The sequence below is a fragment of the Gossypium hirsutum genome, chromosome A13 (assembly GCF_007990345.1).
Source record: "Gossypium hirsutum isolate 1008001.06 chromosome A13, Gossypium_hirsutum_v2.1, whole genome shotgun sequence".
Classification (NCBI taxonomy): Eukaryota; Viridiplantae; Streptophyta; class Magnoliopsida; order Malvales; family Malvaceae; genus Gossypium; species Gossypium hirsutum.
The window spans coordinates 86,194,863-86,202,865 of record NC_053436.1 but is presented as its reverse complement, the minus strand read 5'-3'; positions in this window follow the sequence as shown (position 1 = coordinate 86,202,865).

The following is an 8,003-nucleotide window of genomic DNA, read 5'->3' as shown; positions in this document are numbered from 1 at the left end:
ATAATTAAGCGGAGTTGGTTGCGCGCCTAGAGATAGGGTGAAAAGATTTTGCCGGATTAGGGTGAAACCTAGTAAGGGGATCCATAGATCGAGTTAATGCAACCCTAGGGAGTTAATTAGAAAGAGATTTCAATTATTCAACCTAGGGTTAGACGTTGTTAGTCTCGAGAGGGATAATAATATAACTTAGGGATTTCTACGGATCAAGTCAAATGAATAAATCGTTCGATTCAGAGTCAAATAACAAGTGAAGTCTAGGTGGATTTTTCCTTAGGTATTGTCTTAATCCAATCTTTCTTCCAAAAGTAATTCCCCAATTCTATTTTCTGTGAATTCTTAGTTTAGTTAATTAGTTAGTTAAAACAAACCCCATTATTCTTAGGCTAGATAATAAAAAGACAGTCATTACTAGTACTTTTAGTTCCTTTGGGTTCGACAATCCGGTCTTGCTAAAACTATACTACTGTTCGATAGGTACACTTGCCTTCATCGTGATAATAGTTAGTTTCAAGAACGATTCTTTTTTAAAACCTGTCACGAATATCACGCATCAAGATGAAAGTATGAGCACTAGTATATTTTATTATATGTTTTATATTTTTATTACATTTTAATTAATTACAATTATAACCTTTATAATTAAATAACTAAAACATATATTCCAAGGGTACAATTGGCCACCACTAACTCCAATGGTCTATTTGCAACTTAAATGCTTCAATTTAAAAAACCAATTGCAATTCGGCCCTTATACATTAAACTATCAAGCTTTTATTTTATGCGATTAAGTCCTTTTATTAAATTAAGTACACAAATAATTAAATTTTCATACGAAACTTTCACACATGCAAATTCACATATAATAAACATGAAAAATAATATGTAAATATTTTTCTAACTCGGATTAGTGGTCTTGAAACCACCGTTCCGATTAGGGTCTAAATCGGACTGTTAAAAGGAGCTATACTCTCAACATCATCAGCTACATCTCTGTCGGGATCCATATACTATACGAAAACACATTTTAAAATGTCAGAAGTCATCACACTATCGTACTATATAATATGGCATGTATAGCTAGACTTACATGCGCTACATTAGTCCTAGAATCGACTAAACCGTAGCTCTGATATCAATCAAATGTAACACCCCTAACCCGTATTCATCGTCAGAATTGGGTTACGAAGCATTACCGATCATAGTACAACTCAGAATAGACTTTCATTACAAAGTTAATCATCTAGTAAAATTTTAACCAAACTAACATGTTTCAATTATACCATTCATCTAATTATCCAAATTTCTATTCAATAAATACAACCAAATAATAATAGAAATCAAAGCTTAACTCATAACCCAAAATATTTCATTTCATATACAAATCATATATGCATACTTAACATATAAGGCATTTAAATGATTTAAATATAGAATAACTTATCAACTTGCAAATTTTATGCACCTACTTTAAAACGTATAAACATACATCATTACATTTCTTATAAATAACATATATCATTATGTCTATTTCATTTATCAAATATTACCATACCTTTATAACATCTGTTGCCTAACCACAACAATTGCATAGCATTGATATATATGTATATATATATGATATTTTACTTAGCATATACCGAGTGTTATTATCAACTTAACCAATTAAACTACTTAAATAAACTAACCCAAACATCCAAATAATATGCCCTTCGAAACCAACATAAAAACCACATTCATTAATCAAATTTCCATAGCCTAACTTAAACCACAAATCTTCAATACCATGATTAAAACACAAACATACAAGTAAATACATAACAACCTACTTTAGACACATTTGCCGAACCAAAAATATAGCAAATTAATAAGTCTAAATAATATACCAACTTGTCTCTACTTGACCAATTCTCTACATTAACAACCATGACTTATGCACACATATATACTCATACATTGCAATTACAATCGAATTAAAACAACAAATACCCATTCGAATATATATATCATTATCATTTCACTCCAATACTAAGTCGAATTTGTAAACAATTCTCAAAGACAAAACATACCATATAATGTATATACCAAAATAAACCCCAACTACATTTGAATATAGCCGAATATTTTAGTACCAATTCACATAATAACACTTTAACAAAACATAATAACTAATTTCACGTGTATATTTCATCTATGCCTAAAACATCACCAAATCAATCACATATACATCCATAATTACCAAAACCAAACTCATCATATATATATAGCATACATATCTATTTGACAAGTAAATCTATCCACAACATTTCATATCATACATAATTTACCGTTCAAATATATATCATTAAACATACCTACCAAAATACACCCTGTTAACATTCATATGCCAAAACCGAATGTATGAAGCAAAAATATTAAGTCATATAACAAAACCTTATTAAAACATATCAACCAAGATTCTCATATGTATATATATATACATATAAGCAATAGCCGAACATCAAAATCAAAGCTGACCATCATCTAAACGAAGCATTAAATCCAAACATAACAAAGTAATAAGCCATTTTCGTATGGCTCATGATTACATTAACCAAAATCAAACATTTGTTCAAAAATTCAACTTATAAAATACCGAAGACAATCGATAGTGTGATAGACTTTGATGACGATCCCCGAGCTCGTAACTTAACTCCAAAATCTATAAAACAAAGGAAAACATATACATACACTGTAAGCTATCATAACTTAGTAAGTCATAAGCAAGTAATAATCAAATGAACGTTTGTATTTAATCAACTAAACCAAATCAAATAATCTTTAATCAAATACACATTTTTCATGCTTGAAACTCATATACCATCACATGAATGATATTTAGTTATATTAAATTGGTCGAATACACATAATTTTATAAGCACACATAATTCTCACTTTCATAATGCATATTTTATTTGTTCATCTCAAATACATACTTACCTTATCTTTCAAATCAACTAACTTAGCACATACCTGACATTTTAGCTCAATTTCACAATCGATCTTATCTTGATATTGCCCATTGAACCATTTGAAATTGAATAGGATACTCAAATAATCACATATATCGAACAATGCCAACATCCCAAGCGTGGTCTTACATGCTATCTCATATCAATGCCACTGTCCCAGACAGGGTTTTACACGAATCAAATACGATGCCGATGCCTCAGACATGGTCTTACACATAAACACATATCGATGCCAATGTCCAAGATGTGGTCTTACATGAAAATACATATCGGATCCTATGTCATGACAAATGTATTCTAACTATTCTTATGGTTCGTACGGGGCTTTCGGACGTCGTAACTCGATTGAATCAAACTTGTACACATAGCTATCAAGCATATTTAATTCGACTATCATATACATATTTTTATATTATACATTTCAGCATATATAACTCATATTTAATCAAATAAATAACATCTATTTGCTTATAAACTTACCTCGGACGATGAAAATCGGAACGGGACGTCTAATCGACAACTTTAGTTTTCCCTCGATCCAAATCTGATTTCTTCGGTTCTTGATCTAAACATATTCAAATTAAACTCATTCAAACATATTTTTACTCAATTTAGTAGAAAAACACATAAATGGAAAAATTACCATTTTACCCCTGACATTTTACACTTTTTACGATTTAGTCCAAATTGCATAAAACACATAACATGAAAAATTTGAGTACACCATGCTTAGGCCGACTGTTCCTAGTATTCATACAAGTCCATACATTTGATTTATTTTACATTTTAGTCCCTCAATTTATTATTTTTTCAATTTAGTCCTAATTACTCAAAATCATCAAAAATTCCAATACAAAACATGTTAATCCAAAACATATCTTTCATATTTCATCAACTAACATCACATAGCTCAAATATTCATCAATGTCATAACTCAAAATATTCATCAAAATTAAAAATTAAAGCATGGGCTTTGTTGATAACATAGCAACGATCTCAAAAACGTAAAAATTTTCAAAAACCGAGCTAGTTACATACCTTGATTAAGTTCCAACAATGGCCAAACACTTGAACCTTTGTTTCTTTTATTTTATTTTATGTTTTGACAAAAGCTAAGTATTATGAAGCCATGTTTTAATTTTTATGTTTTATTATTTCATATATTATTACACATTTTACAAATATAACCTTTATTAATCAATACAAAACCATTACATTTCATGGTTAATACCGTCCACTCCATTAATCAGGTCTAATTGCATTATAAATACCTCCATTTTAAAAGACACAACAATTCAGCCCTTTCACAATTAACCACCAAATTTTTATTTTACACTATTAAGCCCTTTTATTAAATCAAACACTCAAACGACAAAATTAAATCACGAAAATTTCACAGATATAAATTCACACATAATAAACACAGAAAATAATTTTTAAATATTTTTCTGACTCGGATTCGTGGTCCCAAAACCATTATTCTGAATAGGGTCTAAATCAGGCTGTTACAAACTGCACCTAAAACAAATGACAATTCCATGTCCTACGTTAGTCATGCTTAGAACCAATAGTACCAAAAACAATCCCCCAAACGATAGCATATAATGTTACTTAGTTCCACTTCTTCAACCGATGTAGCCTACCACTCCTCAGGTAAACCAAGTTCAACATGATTTGATACTGTCAAAATAACATTTGACACAACAAAGGATTAGCACCTTAACATAACTTAATCAAATGAAATCTTTCCCAAATCAATTAGGGCATACTTCTTCCCCCTTACCCAAAAGACTTACCAAACACACGAGAAACAGTAGTTAAGCGTAAAAGCAAGAACAAATTTAGCAAAAAAAAGTAAAGGGAGAAAGAGATTAGGCAACAAGAGAAAAAGGTATCTAGCTCTTGTAATGTAAGAGGGGAAACTTGATGAAAGCCGAAAGAGTAGAGAGAGAGAAGAGAAAAGGGGTATTAGGCCAATGCACAAGAAAAATATGGTGACTACTTAGAATCGATTGAGAGAGAGAAATTGCAAGAATTTTGCAAAGGACGGTGTGAGGAAAAGAGAGGCTGAGACGAGTAGCTTAGCGAAAGAAAAGGAATCAATGAGGACAGGAAATAGCAAGTCAGTGACAAAGGGAAATATCAAATTGGCAGCAAAGGGGAATTTTGGAGAAACATTCTTTGGCAGAAGAGAAGAAAATGAAAGGAAACCAAAACAACAAAAAAAAGCAAAGAAAGAAAATGAGAAGCACCCTACAACCCTGCCGAAAAGTTAAGTAAGAGGAGAGAGTTCAAAAACGGCACAACACTCCACCTATCCCTAAAGTTCTCCCTAATATCCTTCTAGAATTCGGCTACACAATCCCTATACCCTCCAAACACTCCAACCGCTCAACAGCATCAAAATTTCACTAACATACAAACACTCACACGGCATCCAACAAAATAAAACACTCTATTACATCCCCAAGATTCGAACCCTAGACCTCAGGCACCAACAACACGCCACCTATTCCTTAGACCAGCAGACCCATTCTGTCATGTTAAACCCATATTAATTTAAAAGGCCTACTGACTAGAGACAGGGTTTATTCCTTTAAAGACAAAACTTTTCCATAAGCCAAGGCTTGAACCCAAGACTTCTTAGGCACTTCCCAAGACACTTAACCACAGAAACAGACATGTATTTACGTCACAAACATACATAAATAATTACTTAGGATTTTGGGGAGTTATAATGAAATCTAAACTCGTTGAGTTGGTCCGGGTTCGTGATATACGAGGCATCCGAACTTATTGAGTTAGTCTGGGTTCATTATAGATGCGAGCATCTGAACTCGTTGAGTTGATCCAAGTTCATAATGGATGCAATACATGTGGTATCCGAGCTCATTGAGTTGGTCTGAGTTTATAATGGATGCAATACATGTGATTGAGTTCTGGGCAATGGTCTTGTGTGTCCTACCAGTGGCTAGGTAATCCTTAAGTTGGTCGGATACCTGACAACTTGTGTGAGCAGCCCGTATAGCTATACCTTGACCTATAGCTTTTATGAGCAAGTCTGTGAGGAGCTCTATTGCGAGCATTACATGTTATGAGGTAGCCATTACTGATGGCTATACATATAAACTAAATCATATACATTTACAAGCCATTTCTAATAGCTAAACACACACACCAATGTTAACCTCATTTACAAGCCAACTCTCATAGCTATAATCACAACCAATATACCACATCTAGCCTATACATGCCATGTACCATAGATGTTCAACATAACAGTACCAACTTAGATGTTTGATAGTGCGATGATGTTTCCGATGACTCCTGGATTCGAGCCAGCTTGGATTCACAATAAAACATAGAAAACTAACACAAAGTAAGCTTCATAGCTTAGTAAGCTCCTATGTGAATAATTTAATTCATCAAATAAATACAAATCAACCAAATATACATAACAAATCCATATACACATTAACTACAAACCTTTCTCATGTCTTAAAACAAGATCAAATACTATCGCATCGAACTTTCTCTAATTAATACTCGAATAGGTTTTGTACATACCTGTATCGTCTCATACTGACCTCTTTCTCAACCACATCATTCGTGTACCCATTGAACCATTCGAAATAGAAATCAGATACTCACATGTCTCATACGATAAGTACCTATACCATGGCACGTAGCCAAATTAAGGTAACTTATTCTGAAGAACTATTTTCATGTCCCGAAGCCAAAACATCCGATATGCATGGCCCAAAGCCAAATCGGTATAACTCGCACCCGAAGTGCTAATAACATGGCCCGAAGCCAACTCATCTGATATTCATGGCTCGAAGCCAAAGTGGTATATCATCTCATAACATGTCATCAGTATCCAAAATCTATTCCTAAGGTTCAACCGGGATTTCTAGCTTGTCGATTCCATCTTCTAATATATCTGTAGAATTGTATTTACAATTCATACATTAATAAAAATCTCATAATCACAGTTTAGGCAATATCGAAGCATTTAACATACATTTATAAGGAAATCATCACATACGAACTTACCTCGGGTATGAAAACGGCAAAATGAGCCAGTTACTCGATAATCTTGCCTTTCCCCCAATCTAATTCCAAATTTATCTTTTTTTCATCTAAATATATTCAAAATTAACTTATTCAATCTCATATTCTTTCAATTTAGTCCAAAACATACTTTAGGCTTATTTGCATATTAACCCCTAAACTTTCACATTTTTCACAACTTAGTCCCTAGTTCACAAATACACAAAATTCACATTTCACAAATTAATCCCTTTTTGACATTTTTGTAAAAAATCACTTTACAAAACATGAAAATCTATCATCAAAAATTCATATTTCATCTTCAAAAAACAAAGAACACACAAACTCATCAATGGAAACTCTCAAAATCTTTAAGAGTTTCAAAATTAAAGGTACAGGCTAGCTAGATTAAGTTGCAATGATTACAAAAGCATAAAAATCATCAAAAATGGATCAAAAATCGTACCTTAATTGCTTGAATTTTCCTAGCCGAATGAAAAACCCTATCTTAGCTTCTTCTTCTTTTAATTTTCAGTGCATGAAGATGAGAATGAAGTTTTAATTAGCTTTGTTTTATATATTTTAACCTTTAATAACCAAATTACAAACTAACCTAATTATAAATCATTTAATATCATCCATTTAATGTCCATATAAGTTCACTAACATTTAAAATGGTCTAATTACCATTTAAGGCCATCATATTTTAAAGCCAAAGCTATTTGACACCTTTAACAAGTAGAATCCAACTTTTGCATTTTACGTGATTTAGCCCTTTTACTCAAATTGAGCAAATAAACAATAAAATTAGCTCATAAAACTTTCACACATATCAAATAACATGCTGTAAACACAAAAATAATATTAAAATAATTTTCAACATCAGATTTGTGGTTCCAAAACCACAATTCTGATTTAGCTAAAACTGGGCTGTTACAACTC